This window comes from Buceros rhinoceros, unplaced genomic scaffold (assembly GCF_000710305.1).
Source record: "Buceros rhinoceros silvestris isolate BGI_N320 unplaced genomic scaffold, ASM71030v1 scaffold7790, whole genome shotgun sequence".
NCBI lineage: Eukaryota > Metazoa > Chordata > Aves > Bucerotiformes > Bucerotidae > Buceros > Buceros rhinoceros.
In genome coordinates, this window is record NW_010391383.1 from 46,722 (window position 1) to 63,192 (window position 16,471).

The window sequence follows — 16,471 nt, forward strand, 5'->3', positions numbered from 1 at the left end:
CTGAACCCAGTTGCTGGCCCAACTTCTCCATTTCATTATACTGGAACCGCATGCAGAGAACTTGACTCATTCTCTAGAGGAAGAAGTCGGGGTGTATTTCTCCTTGGTCCTTTTTCTTTTGGTCAAATCCTTGGTTACCACAATAAAAAAAGAAAGTTGAATTGCATAATTTGCAACATTATAAATGTTGCACAGTTGGTTTGGTGGTTAATTGTTTCTGTATAAATTTCTCAGGAATACAAGCTCGCTCCCAAACGCTGCTCACCAGCCAGCCAGGCTTTGGACCGGAGTCAGTCCTGAGCTGTGCCTTTTTCCTAAACCTCAGCCGGCTGAAGCGCAGCCAGAAGCCTACGCTTTCCTTCCTGTCATCTCAGGAAACAGAGGAAAACGAGCAAGGCGTTGGCATTTAGAGTCTCCCAAACCCTGAGCAGATGAGAGCAGACAGGTGACCGTCTCCTCTCTCGACGTTGAAAACCTAGAAGAGGATTTCTTTTTGTAACAATTTTATTCTGCAACCAGTTAAAAGAAATCTTGAACCTAAAGAAATCTCAAAGCTCAGCCAAAGTGTCCTGATTTGCCAGGGAGCACTGAGAAAAGCCGTACATCATGGACACGGGGCGAGAGGGCCCTGGCGGGTACCTTTTAGGTCCCGACAAGAATGATGAAGTGTGAGTGCTGCGGATATTTCTTAAAGGGAACGGAAATATTGGGGGAGGAGGAGGATCCTTTCCACAGGCAGGAAAAGAGCGAGGTAGCTTGTTAAGAATCTTTTTTTACGGATTATAGTTCTTAAAAATTCAGTAATAGCCAGTCTTTCCCCTCCCCTCAAATATTTCTAATTCATTAGAGAAATCAGGTTCTGTTTAAACTGGGAAAATAGCTGCCTTTATTTGCCTATTGAAACAGCAGCATAAAGCAAGCTCCACTCCGGTGGAGGTGTCCAGACGATTTCCTCGAAGATGAAAGAGCATTATGTTTAGCAAATAGCTGAACCAGCCAAACCAGACAATCGGTCACTGTTTCAGGAACGACCAAGTCTGCTGCATCTTGCAATGGGGAAATGAAAAGAAGAGGAGGTGCAGTGAGAGACCAACTTCATCCTAACTGTAGGAGCTTTTCAGAAGGTACAAATTCTCCTAGGATGAGCGGATAAAAGACCTAGTCATTCCCCAACAGGGAGAAGAAAGACGACTGCCAGATTTATTTTAGAAGTCTCCCCAGTACCCCATCCTGAGGGTGCTTCAGGACCTTGCAGGACTCCAGTCTCCGCTGACATTAGCACAAAAACCCCAGCTCAAGCCTGACCTCGTGAGCCCGTCGAAGATGTGTGTTGCCATGGGGTTCCCTATGGCAAAACTGATTTCCACCATTTCACCCAAAACATCAGTCAAAAGAGCTGCTGACTGCATCCAGGCTTGTAAGAGCGGTCACCGGGAGAGGAGCAAAGCCAACACGGCTCTCTGGAGCTGGGGTCTTCCCGTGCTCCTCTGGGGCCTTCAGCCCTCAGTTATGTAACGTTTCCAGGGTCAGGCCCATGGACAAGCACACCTCCTCTGTCCCCCTAACCCTTTTGACTTGTTCTCCTTTTCTACTAGCAGAACCCAAACAAAATCTTTTCCCCACGAGACTCTGCCTGAACATTTCTGTGGGATTCTGATCCCCGGAGAACAGCTTGGTTTTCAAACAAGAAATGGGTCAAGCCAAAGTCTCTCAGAGACCTGGTTCAGGCAAGCCTTTGCAAGTCTTAAACTAAATTTCTTTGGTTTGCAAAACAGGCCAGAATTCTCCTGGCAGCCCCGTCTTTCTCTAAAAATTCCCTACCCAGCTTCTTTGTCCCCACAGATGGATATCTGCACCTCACTAGCTCTTATTTGCATTGCTGGAACACCTAGAAAGCTCAAACAACATCAGCGCTCACTGGTGCTGGGAGTGGTATAGACCAAAACAGGCCAGAAAAAGCAAGTCACAAAGGAGAGAACTGCTGGGAATAAGTCTCGTGTCTCCTGACCTACCACCACCTCCATTACACCAGGAAGCTTCTGCTAAATGTGGAGAGGGAAAAAAACCTCATGAAAGCAAATCATGTCTGAAAAGGGCTGGTATCATGCTTTGCTTGGGTTCCCATTCACGTTCAACCATATAAGACCAAAACCTAAACTAGACCGCCCACTCCCAGACCAGTTCAGAGCCCTGGGATATAAAAGTGTGTTTACATTCCTATTTGCTTGCTTTCTCCCACATGATGCCAAAATTGCACCAAGCGAAGGCATCCAATGCAACAAGCCGAGAGCCAATGAAAATGCATTCCTGGCTGCTTAAAACACCCTTTTTGTGAGGACAACGAGGATTAGGCGAGGGCCATCCCCTGAGGTGGGCTGTTTGGAGCTCTGAAGAAACAAAACATAACGTTCCAAACAAAATGACTGTTCAAATTCAACCCACCAGCTCCGACTGGATCATTGAACCTGCAAATTGAGAAATCGCAGTTGGGTAACTCCAGGCACCGTCTATCCCACGTTGGGTGCCCGAAGGAGGCAGGAGGAAAGGGAAGGCTTCGGACTGACCCACCGCTGGACCACGTTCCCCGGGCTGGCTCCTGAGGGCGATGCCAGGCTGCCACAAGGCCCCTCTGAATTAATCCCTTCCTCTGACAGGAGTGAGCTGACCTACGGGACACCCGATCAAACAGCACCTTCCTGGCTGTCGGGCATGAGCTCAGGGATGCTGCCTCCCTTGCTCTGTAAAAACAGGGCTGCAAAGCACAAGCGTTTCAAGGGCTCCTTTTCACAGCAGTCAAGCTCACGCTCGCCTGCTTTGGCAAAAGGGTGGGATATCATTTCAAAGGACGGTTGGTCTCTTATCGTTAACTTACATCTCTGATAGCGTATTGCACACTGCGCTGAGACCTCTCAGTTGTGTCTGCACATGGGAACCAGCACTGAAAATGTTGCCTTTGAACGTTGTCACGCGGTACATGAAATATGGCCCTGTATTCTGGGCAGCCGCAGCATCCTGGCAAGCTAGGCAGCCCATGGTGTACACATGGCTTCACACCCGTGGGCTGTGACAGAAAACAAGAGATTGGCCATTGCTGCTCCTCCCTTACATAAAATCTGGTGAGTTTTGGAGGTGGCATATCCGTCACCGCCTGGTGAAGGTGGGGTGCTTTCCCTGGAAGCAACTCGGGTCTTTATTTGGCAATAGGGCTGAAAAGCAGGTGTGTAAATGGTGACTCTCACAGAGACAGTACTGAGGTTTTGCACTGGAACAGAGTTATCTGCCTTACCGAAAGGGATATATAAAATTGAAAACAGAATTTCTGAAGCCAGTTTCCACTGAAATGAGTAACTGACCCCCTCAAACACTGTAATAACCAGAAATTATTGCACTGATAGAGAAATGGATCAAGTTTCATTTTGTGTTGTCTAGTGCGTCAGGGAAAACCAAACTACTACAATGACCTCTCCAAGGCTCAAAAGCCCATGAAAGCTTCACTTTCTCTGCCTGAGGCAGTACTGACCTTTCTCTGCTGCAATAGGGCAAGATCTGACATCATGCTGCCGCTGCTATCTGATGGCACTTCCAGCAAAGCAAACAAAGAACTTGGGATTTTTGAGGAACTTCATTATAAGATCAGCCTTCACCTATGAAATAAACAGCTGGAGCCTGTACCCGTGTCTCTGACCATCTAAGAGGTACTTCTGCAGCAGGAGCAGTACAGCTGAGTGCCCAGAGCACACACACACGCAGGCTGCGCAGGTGGAAGGTTTTTGGAAGTGCAGTTCATCTTCGCCAGATGCCTTCGGCTGCATTCAGAAACAGCTGGAAAATGTCTTACAAAGTGTAGGCTGTTCCTGGCATCCACGGGAAGGCCAGAATTTGACTCTTGCTTCGCAGGTCGGAGAGCCCTAAATGTCCTTCCAAGTACAACCCTCCAGTGTTTTTGCAGGTGATGACAGATGTTCAACAGAAAGTTTTTCATGGCAAAATTTCATCTCCTAATTTTTATGAACTATCTCTAATTTTGCATGATAATTGGGAATCCAGCATGAATCTCAGCCTTTGGCACACAGAACTCAGTGAAGAAACAAAGAGAAGAAAATTCAACAGTAACAACAACAAGGCAAACCAGAGATGTTCCTGGGCAAAAAGAAACCGGCAATCGCCCAAATCCAAGGTGCCTCCCGGCAAAACCAATAGCCACACTATCAGTCTTAAACCTGAACCACACTGTCAAGCCCTCACCCTGTGATTCAGATCCAACCATGTGGCATTATCGCATTCCTGGAGCCTCTCGGGCACATCCTCAGACCAGGTCCTTTTGGGCTACACCAGTCTGCCGAGCAGCGAACTCGAGCGAGGCTCTCACTGGCCTCAGCTAACCCTCTCAGCAGCATCGCAGCCAAAACCAGCAGCTGGAGCGAGCCAAAAACATGACTTCACAAGATCGTTTGAAAACATGAACTGAAAGAAAATGCAGCAAGCCATGACAAGAAATTAAAAGCTGGAGATTAGTCCACAGAGGGCCCATGAAGTTACAAGGAAAAAATGCAGACATAGCAGTGCCAACCATTAGGAAAAATCTGTGTCAGCCCTGGGAGCTCAGCCCGCCAGCAGGTGAGGGAGAGCAGGGGACCCGCTGGCCCTTCCCTTCACCCACTGCCTGGCTCAGATTGTGCTGGGAAGGGCTCCACATCTCCCAGTCTGCTGGGCAAGGCTGTACTGGTCTTCTCCAGTGCTGCTCACACACAGCGTTGCATCTTCTGTCTCAAGAGTTGGAGTTTGCAAATCAGTCTAATGGCCTGGAAGTCAGCGAAAGGATGTTTGTACAAAACAGATGTTTCCAGGCATTAATTTCCTTGAATTTACAAATTCCCTTTCTCAGTATTGGAATCCCCAATAGGCTTTATGTAACTCATGCATGTGCTATTTGCATCAGGATAATTAGTGTCATAGGTAATTCCAGAGTGACTAGATTACATGAAAATGCATCTCATTCTAGGAAAGCACTAAACCAGCCCAGACCCTTTCACAGGAGTAATGCACTTCAGGAAGAGGAACACAACTTTCTGCTCAGACATTAGCATCCACCTGGATGAGGAAAAACTAATTATTTCTTGTATTAAAGAAAGTCTTCGATGCGCCAGCTCCCATCAGGACTCTCCTGACCTGGGCAGGGCACATTTACCTTGTAGGAGAAAGCCTGTGCCCCTGCGCAGCCCATCTTTCAAATGCAAGCGGAGATGGAGGATCTCCCCCATCTTACAGGCAGAGAACAGAGGCCCAGAGAAATTCATCACTTCATTTTGTCCGGAGTCAGCCTGTCACAGATATGAGGGCAGACCTGCAGTCTCACCTCCTCTCCACCACACCATGGGCCTCAGAAGACCCCTAGTCCGGACTGTGCCAATGCAATCAAGCTCAAACTGTCAAAGGAAAGCAAGATTTCCCTGTTCATGGTATTAACGTTTCCTGCTTGGTGTTACTTCCAGGTTGCTACCAAAGCAAAAACCAGCGGCAGCAGCACAGGAGATTAATGCCTCACAGTCTCCCCTCCAGTAACGAGGGAGAGCAGGGAGATGAGGAGATACCCAACATGCTCATCTTCATTAAGATTCATGAGCTAAACTAACAGGACAGAAATTAACTCGAAAGGAAATAAGATTTCTCAAAGATCTATTTGATCTCAGACAAAAGGGAATCGTTATATAAATAGAGCAATTACTGTAATTAAGGCTTCCCTCCATGAATCTCCCCACCAAAAGCTGCAGTTGCTGAAAGCAGTTTGACAGCCTATTATGTAAGGCAAACAAATGTGCAGTCCGGGGTTTCATTAGCCTTCATCCACCCCTAAACAAGGAAGAAGATGGCTCTATGGCTCTGTCTGTTAATGTCGGCATTATTTTTGGAATAATACCGTTTGGAATCCAGGAAGCATTAAACTAGCAGAGACACTGTTCGGTTGGTTTGCTTTTTTTAAATAAAAACTGCTTATTTTGAGCCAGTCTTGTCTCTTGGTCTTCTGGGCAAAGCTCTCACCCCCTTCCATCACAGTCCTGCTGGGGCAGTGCTCACAGTGTGCCTCAAGAGCAATCCAGGGCTCGGACACCCCATCGGGTCATGGGGGGCGAGGGAGTCAGCACAGCCCGGCTTCGCTAAACGGTGTCAGCTGAAGCTCCTCGCCCTGGCAGCAGGGTGGTCGCAGAGCTCTCCTAGGGAAGCCCTCGCAGGTACGGCAGCTCGGCTGATGCCTGGTAACTTAAACTGCAGTGATTCAGCTGTGGGTGTGAACCAGGCGCTGGGAAGCCCGAGTCGTACTGACCTTCAGTGAGGATTGTGCTGCTGAGAATAGGACTTGGAGTCATTGCGGCGCTCTCGGATGCTACCTCTGTTTTACACTGGGGATTTGCTCTGATTACAGCCATTAGAGGCCACAGGGCCTCGTGGCTCCCTACCCTGCACGCAGCAGGACTGGTTGCTAAAAGCCCCGATTCATACCAGCGCAATTCACCGTGGTGCTGAGCCAGAACACGATCCACACATGACTAGCGTGCTTCTGCCCCCATGCTGGGGTCCTGGCTAGAGAAAACCGTGAGCAGGGGAAATCCTTCAGTGCTGAGACGGTTCAGTGAGTGCAGAGCCCGGGCTCAGAAGTACAAGATTGCCCTGAAAACATTTTAAGGAGGTGGGGAGGAAGAGAGAGAGTGTGAGATCTCTGTTATTTCCTTTTCCAGATAAAAAAGGAATGGAAAGGGAGGTAAAAAACAGTCTTCAGCCCTGCTCCTAAAAGCAGAAGACTGTAACAATAAGCATGACAGCAGTCACACGTTTAATGTGCCAGCCGCAGGCAATAAGGACAAAATGTCAGTGCAGTGGATATTAAGCAGATAAATTTGATCTCGCTTTCCCCTAGTGCCGAAATGGCTGCTCGATGCTGCCCAGTTAAAGCTCAAGGGAACAAGAAGGATTAACTGTATTGCAAACTGTGCTGAGTGAGAGAGACGAGCGAAAGAAAAAGAAACCAGGGTAGATAGAGCAACTTCCGTGCGGGACAGACGCATCTGGCTCCAAATCTGCTGCTGGTGTAAACTGATGTAACTCTGCTGACTATCTCCAGGAGAGAACTTGGCCCAAAATATGGGAATTAAATGTTGTCTGAACAGCTATAAAACTTCCTTGTTGTGCTGAAATCTACCTGTTTCCCTGCCTCTCCCCACTCATCAACAAATAACTCATCAGCACTAATGCAGAATGAAAAGGCCGCAAGTATCAAATGCATATTGGCCCCAGACGACAGCAAGTGCTTTTCAACACTACTGCCTTTGGTGCTCCTGAAATAAATAACAACAAACAGAAATTAACTTTAGTCAGTAGATATATGGAATATTTAACGTAGGTTTTGGTCAACATGTCACTCCAGAAATCGGTGTTTTCAGAGCTAATGAGTCAAGCCCAGTTCCCACGTGGGCCACCAGCTGCACAGGCTGCTCAGACAGTCTCTGGCTGCTGTTTTTAAATTTCCCCAGTTGGACTATAGGTACAACATGGGGATATGCAGGTCAATTACTAAATCAATACATCAATCAGAGTAACACAATCGTGGAGGGAGAATGAGCATCGTCCTTGTTAGCAGACTGGGGGCATGATCCCACTCTCGTTTTAAGCAGTGTTAAAATCTCCCCAGGGCTGCATGGGAAAACAATTAATCCTTTTCTGATAGTCTTGTCAAGAGGAACCGGGAACCTATTACACAACCCTGGGTGGCCTATTTACAAAGGGTTAAGTACAAAGGGGTCTAAAGTGCCTCAGATGAACCTGTAAAGGCCAGTTAGAAAAAAAAAAAAAAAATCACAGGAAAAAACTTAAGGAAGTTAATTAACAATTTTAATCCCTTTCAAATTGAAGTCCACTAATCTATTACATTTAAACTAGAAATATTCTCATTACTAAGGGAGCTTTTTAGTGCTCTTGGTTATATTTCGATTTGTTTAATTTTAAAGTTCCTGAAAAGACACGGCAGCTCAGAAAGTTCAAAGCTGGAAGGGCCAGTGAGACCCGCAGCTCTGGGACAGTCAGAGATTGGTTACCCCTACAGTGGCGCTGAGACCTCCCAGTTAGCTGGCCCCCCTCTGCTGGGGGCAGTCCCATCACTGAGCAATCGCTCCCACCGCTGGGTCAGACCCAGCTTCTCAAGGGAATCCCTGGGCCTTCCCCCAAGGCTGGATTTTAATGGAGTTCACCAAAACACCTTTGAGGTGGTTTGTTTAACTGGGCACAGCCGAGGAGGCAGCCCAGGCCACGAGCTGCAGGCTTGGCCACGGGAATCGCTTCTTCCCAAGCGGCGAGGAGCAAGTGGAGAAAGAAGAGAGGGAAGGCGAAGGCAGCGCAATGAATGCTCCTTCACCTCCTTTCCCATCCCTGGCAGGAAAGAGGAGGATGAGTCACACCTGACATTACAATAGGCTGGGTTAGGAGCTTTTGTTAGGAAGCAAATCTGAGCCTGCACACGATGGACTTAAACAAGAAGCTAATTTCAGCCTATTGAAAGGGAAAGGTAAAAGACCTAATGACTACTTCAAGATGAATTTGGCTTTGGCAAGCTAGGCAGAGATGGCTTTAGGTTTCTTTCACAGTGAATTATTCAGAAGCACGGGACTATTACTGTGGGGAAGAGGAGCCCTTCAGAAAGGGGTGTAATTGATCTACAGAAGAGATTAAAATCACTGGGGAAAGTTGTTTGGTGTTTGAGAGTTAGAAGGCAAAGGGTAAGAGGCAGCACGTCACAGAGATGGATATGCAAGCTCAGGCAAAAGCGGCAAGAACGCAGTCTGTGGAGGAGCACAGCCTTGTCACTTCACCACAGTCTGTGTTTATGGCAAAAATGGCCTAGATGAGAGATCATTTAAAACTGCAAGACCTCCTTCCCAGCTGGGAAATGGCAGGCTCCAGGGTCCTGCTTTTGCTGCAGAGTCTTCAGAGCCAACCAGGAAATGCAAGATGAAAGCATTTCTACAACACGAAATAAAGAAAGAAAATGTTTACACAGATCCAGCATAGTTTCACAGAGAGATACAAATATTGGCCTGACTCTGACAGCCGAAGCTTAATCAAACCGTGCAAGAGGATTTACGGAGCCTGCCAACTCTGAAAAGATGCCAAAGAGAATAATTTATTGGCATATTTGAAGGCATTTTTAATATCTGCCTTTGTTAGCAGGCTCCTCAGCTCTGAGGATAAAGCAATGAGCTCATCTAGTTCCCTCTTTGATTTCAGTGGATCCACCATTGTGTTGTTCCTTTTACTTTTAATCTTTGTCTAAAAAGCACTCACGGCATCTGGTTCATTCAGAAACAAGTTCATTCTGGCTATTCCAGCACTGCATGTGAAACAGATTATCTGCTTTTTTCTGACTGTTGGGAAGAAAGAGCCTGGCCCAGATCTGCAGGATGCAAGTGCAAAGGAGAGACGTGAGCTTTGCGCAGAGTGAAGTAAAGGAAACAGAGGCAACCTTGTGCCATCAGCGCCTGGCTGCCTCATTTCACACCTCCTAAGTGTTTAGGAGAAGACTGGGGAGCACAATTATGGGGGTCTGGTGTAGCCCACACAGTGGCCAAACTGAGCACCCGGGGCTTAGGGGAAAGGCGAGGCACAAAGGCGCTTGGATGTGCCAAGCAAAGCACGTTTTCTGAGGTATTTTGAGTCATGTGTTGCTTGCTGTATCATGCAGGGAGGATGCATCAACTACTGCGGTGACAGTCAGTTCTGACTTTCCAGTGCCCACGGTGTTGGACCCTGAGCAAGTGCAGTGTATGAAAAGAAGAAACTTCTCCAATGTGGAGAAGACCTCACTCACCCTCTGTGCTGATGTTAGGGGCGAGCAGCTGCAGAGATTAGGCAATTCGGACCATCCACATCTCTCCTGAACTTAGACATACCTGCTAGCAGTCTGAAAGCAGCCCTTTCCCCTCCACTCCTCTGCCACCGCACACTGTTGGTTTTGATTACATTAAACCAATCTGCCTCTAAGTCTTTCTGCTGGGAAAAGCCTGGCCTTTGCCTCCTCACCTCATACATGGCATTTTCAAGTCGCTTACAGCAGCGGGGCCAGTCTGCTCCAGCATCTAGAAAGCCTTTCAGAAAACAAGCCATGGCACACGCGGAAGAGGTCCTCGCTGAGTGCTTGGGCAATCATGGTGGCACCCTCTTTGGATGGGTATCCTGTTCTGTATCTCTCCAATCTTCTTTCTTCTCAGCCCGTTAAGGTAAGTATATGCAGCACAGCCCCAGTCTCCAAGGGCTCTGCTGGAGCTGCTATCCTGCATCCAGGTAGACTGGACTTCCCTGTGCTCTGACCATGCAGGACATTAGAAATTCCTCAGAATCTCTTGGAATGGCAAGAAATAACCACCTGAACCCACCTGCACTCCCTAGGGAACCCTGGATTTAACTCACACACACAAGCACAAACATAATCAGATTTCTCTCTCACTGGGATCCATCGCTTAGAATTCCTGAGAGGCGATGGGAAACACTGCTCGTTTTCACTGGAAGTAGGTGCAGAGGAGGGTCTCTTCAAATTGTTTTTGCTCATCACCCACAAATTCAGGGAAGAAAAGCCTAACACACACACACACACACACACACACACACACACACCTTCCCAGCTGCTACCTAACTTACTTCTGTGTATGCAAATGGATACACAAAGCATTTCTACAACTCGCCATCAGTGCTCTTTAACATAACCTCTTGTTTTATGGTAGAATAGGGCCACGTCTTGAAATAATATCCACAGGCTTCTCCCCATCAACTCAAGAGAAATTCCTGGTGGAGTAATACACAACTCATTCTAGTACCTTCTGGAGAAGCCTCTTGTATCTGATGGTTACTCAAGAGACTGAGGGATCTGAGGCACCTTCATATTTGCTCTTCTGGGTGACAAAGGACTTCTGTAGAAAGCTTTGAGTGGCTTTTTTAATTAACAAGATTAAAATTGGCCGAGCAGTTGTGGAAGGACCCCCATACTCCCCTGCTGAAGATGAAGTGACCAGTTGCTGTCTGCACTGCAACATTCCTGACCCTTTTCTTGCTCTCCAGAAAAACCCGTGTGCTGCCTCCTCCTAGCAAAGGGGGTAAGTTACAGTGCCGGTGACCCCTCAGCATTGAGCACCACTATGTGTGCAAGCTGTACAAACAAGCCCCAAACCCTACGGAACTAGCTGAAAAGCCCTAGTTTCTGGGTTTCACTGTAACGTGGGCTCACAGGAATGGGAGAAGAGCCCTCTCCTTTCTAGATGAGGGTTTTTTTGACTTCTTGAACAGGCTTCAAGGCTGTCTGGAGGCAAAAGGGTTTAAACTGGATTTAAACTGTGGCATGTTTAACCATTTCCCCTCCTGCTGCTCCCAAGAGCCGTGCAAGCTCCTCTTGGTTGCTGGCAGAAGCTGGGAAGGAAATCTCAACTCCCTCATCTTGTGTCAAGACTGAGTCCATAAAGCATAGGTCGTCAGAGCAGGACCTGGCTCTTGCTGATGACAGAGCATCACTATCGCTGCGGCTGAGTTGGAAGCGCTAACTCGCAGATGCAACAGCCTCTCGATGTTAACATGGCAGAGCAAAGGGGATTTTAAGCGAGACTGCGAGAGCAAAGTCTAAAGGGGGATGGGGAAGTGGTGGGTGGGGGTGTGTGCTAGACTTCAGTGGTGGTGTTGGATTGCACTGAGGTGTCTGGAGGCAGGAAGTGAACTCGGTGACGTGAAGCAGCAGAGTTCACTAAACCAGAGTATTTGCCTTTTGAGTCAGCATTACTTCCAGGCTATCATCTAGAAAACCAGATCAGCTTCAAGTTTTTCTCTTGCACCATATTGCTGACGTCATTTTTGTCTGAGATACAGGTCATGTTTGCTCTCAGCTGAGCTCCCTCACCTTTCAATCCCTCTCAATCCTCACACCAATCCACTAGCATGTGGATTCCCCTGTGCTGTTCCACCTGCGCAGGCTGCTAAAATCACAGCAAATTTCCTTTGTTTTCTTCAAAAAGGATTTTTAACCAGCTGGACAGAGAATAGACTTTATTCTCATTTGTGTCCCCCAAATATACAGCTACAGGCAAGGCTGCCCAACCTTTACTTTTGGAAGGTGCATTTCAGCCAGCCCAGAAGTGTTTCAGAGCTCACACTAAGACTGGAGGCTGGCACAGAAACACCCTCAGCTGCAGCACACTCAGCTGTGACAGGGGTTCAGCAACTCAGGGTGCAGAAGGCCGGGCGATGCCAACACTTCCCTGGGGAGATGCTGCTTTCTAGCCCCTGCTGTTACCTGACTCAGAGTGAAAACCTCCAAGCTGCAATTGCCCATCCAAGTCTCCAAGCCTTTGGGCCAACCATTGCTACTTCAGATCATCAGTCCATGGAGAGACTCGATAGACTTAGCCCTTCTCCCTTCATCTGAAACCAGACTTGGAAAGGAAAATCCCTGCAGCTTTTCCTGTGAATTCGCTTCCCATTACACCATCAACTTTTGAGAGCCGGTTTTCACTGTGTCCCTTCATTCTCCCCTCCAACTAAGCCTGACTGTGAGCAAGACAGCGTGACTGAATTGCATTTGAGAAAGTCATATGTGAAGCAAGTGAAACATGCTGCCAAAATACCACCCCGCTTATGGGAAACGAGAGGATTGTATTTCATTCTGCAGTTCGCTCAGCTGAATCCCAAAGGCGCTGGCTGCCAGGAAAGCCACCCTTTTTGCTCAAGCACTTTTTGCTAGTGACACTTTATGAATTCAGAGCATTGACATGCTGTGACAAAGCAAACTCTAGCTGCACTCTCACTGTAAAATATACGGTGCGGCAGTCTCTGCTCTCTGCGTACTCACAAAGTTTCTCTTTCACAGTCTCATCATCATCAGACACTGGTGACCTCTCCGTCAGCTGATGGCAAAGAGCATTTGAAAGAATTTCTCCTACAGGCACAAACCTCTGGCTCCTTGTGACTGCATTCAGGTAGGACTATGGAGAAACCTTTTTTGGGGGGGCAATCAAAATCAAAGCAAAACTTACTTTTAGAATGAGCTGAATCCATTCAGCAGCAATTCTCCTTTTCTGCACTTTATTTTACTCCCACAAGCAAATCCATGCCCAGTTCAACTTACTCACACAAGCAGGGGATATCTCGGTTTGAGTCCTCTCCGCCCTCCTTGAACCATCAATACCCAGTGACATATTCAGTGACCCTGAGTGAGATAGTCTACTTCCCTCCTCTGGGAGTACTGACTCCAACAAAATCCTGCTGATTTACACTGGCATAGCTCTGCCCTATTCATTCCCCAGCTCTTGAGAGAAAATATCAAAGGCAAAAGGGAAATAGATAAAATCATCTTTTTTTCTAGAGCAAAAACATTTCTGCTTTCAGTTCTAAGCAAGGTCCCAGGGCACTGAGGTTGGTTTTGTTTTCCTTGTTTCCAGTGCTCAAAATCACAGCAGAAACACCCAGTGCCCCAAAGGAGGTCCTAAGAGTTCTGGTTATTTGATTACCAGGAAGCTGTGAAGATGAACAGGATGCAACCTTCAGAAATCGAGTGGTTTCTGATGAGGGGAAATTGGTGAAGCACCATTATGGTAAATGAAAGCAAAATGAAATAATAGCATCTGTGGAATGGGTCCTAAAACCTATTATCCTTCTTTACGACAAAGCTCTTCATGAAGGCAAATGGATCAAGTGCTTTCTAGACCTGTAGATATCCATTTGCAGAGCATCTCTAAGCACGTACATCTAACTGCATCTTCCTGGCAGAAGAATTTGATTTTCATTTCAGAGCTTTGTGCCACTCAAGACTAAGCAAATTCTCACAAGCTGCACCACTCAAGACTAAGTGAATTCTCACTAGTTCTGTTCAAGGTTGGAGGCCAGAACTTGTAGTGAGGGGATAATCCTGTTATTAAGGTTATTAGGGCCTTAGCCTGCAATACAAGAGACCCCAGGGTTAATTCCCTGGTCTTCCACAGGCTTCCCATGCCATGTAATTATTTGTAATCATTTATGTCACTGCAGCAGTTGAGTGCTCTGATTTTCCAGAGCTCTTAATATCCTGGGTTAGAAAGCACTGTCACAGCAGTAAATCAGGGAGCTCAAGGTCACTTTTTGCTGGAGGTAAACAGCAGTGATTAAAAGATGCTCACATAGTAATAATGCTGTTTCTAAGAGAAATAATATTAGCATCAAAAGTCTGTGAGAAAAACCCTACATATTTAGCACCTAGAAAACCTAATGTCTGTCTTCAGAAAACAGCCACAAAGGAATAAAAAAGGCAGGTGCACCACTTTGTGTTATACTGACACATAAAAATACCGACCAAACCTTATCAGTACACTGCAGGTACAATACCTCAGCAGTGGTCACATTTATTATCATTCAAAAGAAATCAAAGTGTGTGGGGTTTTTTCCATTTTAATCTAGAGCCCCAGACAATCTCATAACAGGATGTCTCCTTCCCGTTAAAGCCAACACGCTTTGATGCCTCTAAAAACTCAGCATAAGCAAGGGAGGAGGAATTGAGGAGCTCTTCTAGTGAACAGCTCTTGATCCCAAAAGCAGCTATGGTGAAGTTTCAGAAATTTAGACTGCAGCCAACTATCATTGGTGCTGTAAAATAAGGTGCAAAAGTTACCTCCAGGTAGCAGCCACCCAGAGAACAGAAACACTGAAGAATTGAAGGTGCAGTAAAAATTTCAGCTACAACTTCCCACTAGTTAATCACAAGGCTGCTGCTTAATGCCCTAAATTTCAGCCTTTTCCCCAGACAGCAGACAGCGTGGTGCTTCTCTCGAGCAACGTGTGTGCATTTCAGAGAGGCAGTTTTGCTTTCAGCTGGGTTTCACCAGCAACACGTGATACAGCAGACGAGCAGAGTGGCTGAGGAGGAGGCCGTTTTCAGGCAAGCAACCAGCAACTGCTAAGTTGACTGTGCAGTTTTGGAGACTCTCGGTTCACCCCGTCTAAATTCTTCGCTCCCTCCTCAGTTCTGGCCCTCTTTCTCCAGTGCCTCTCATCATGCTGCTTGCCTGTTAATCACAGAAGGGACCCGCTGTTAAAAGTTGGGCTCTGAACACAGGCTAGAGCAGCCTAGGGTTGACTGCAGCTTGTGCTGGCTGTTTCTGTGAGGTTCCTACAACAACTAGAACAATAAGCATTTCATCGAGAGGCTGACACAACTCGTATTTTATTATAACCTGAAATTCCTGATATGATGAGCATCTACCTCTCCACATTATACCTCCATCTCATGCTTATGCAAGACACCTGCCACAAATCCACTCTGCTATTGCCTGTCCCTGCAGAAGAGGAACTGGGACATTCACAAGTCCCAATCCAACATGAATGCTGCTCCAGAAGCTGCAATTAGTCTGAACCTCACAGTTTTTTTAGTTTTAAATAGGTTGTAGGCTATTTCCAAAACCCAAGAGGACCTTCAGCACAACAAAGGAGCACAACCTGTGATTTCAAAGCACAACCCTTTCCATCCTCAAGTGGATTTTATTCTCAGTTGGTTTCTGTGGAATTTCTTAGAAGGATTTTCAATTACAGAAAGTAGTTGCTCAGTTCATACACAACAGAAACCTTTCAGCAGAAAATTTCCAGATTCTCGCTACTAAAGATCTGATGAAAACAAGCTCTCCTCCGTCCTTCAAATGGTCCCATCATTCATTATCCTTAGTCAGTGCTCCACAAGTTACTATGAATTACTATCTTAGATCTAACTATCTTAGGTCGTCTATCTCCTCAGTACTTAGTAGCATCCAGTCTTAAATGCATCTTTGTTCACAGAGCTTTTGTAAGGAAAGGGAATACTCTAACCAAAGGGTGACTAGACATATTAAACAATCTGATCAGAGGCAGGAAGGAGTCAGTAGCGGAACAGCCAGGTTAGGTCTCCACATCTGTAGGTTAACGCCTTTCACCATGGCAGAGCCAGGCAGTTCCAGTGCACTAGGCACTGTTTGTACAGGCACAGCCTGAAATCTTCAAAAGCTTCATTCCCATGTGACAGGCAAAGATGTGAGGCACACGAAGAAAAGAGGTCCTGAGAAAAGTCAGGAATACAAGGTAGAACAAGGACGAAGTGCAGCCAGCAACGGCTCGCCTCAAGCTGTTTGCTGCTCAGACCCATTTTTTCTCTCTCACACACAAAAATCAAACCCCTGTCTTTGCATGCAGGTAGACAACGCTCCCTGGGTGATGGCTGGTATTACCAAGTCAGAACCAAGGATTATCACAAAGACTTCACTTCTTCAGCACTCCAGTCACATGGAAATCGTTTGGTCACTACTGATCAAATACTGTGTATACCTGCTGCTGCTGTTCTGGAACATGACCATAAGTTGTAAATCATTAAGTCAGCAGGGGAATGCCCAGACACACACACATGCACATGGCTTGCTTGCCAAGTTGGCTGCTGAAACGTGTAAGGGAGACACAA

At 46.8% G+C, this 16,471-nt stretch overlaps 1 protein-coding gene across 1 annotated transcript in view; it reads right to left on the reverse strand.

The window, feature by feature from the left end:
- Positions 1-16,471, reverse strand: part of PRKCH (protein kinase C, eta) — a gene marked incomplete at its 5' end in the record, with an annotated part of 117,704 nt that overhangs the window by 2,595 nt on the left and 98,638 nt on the right. The window lies entirely within an intron of this gene.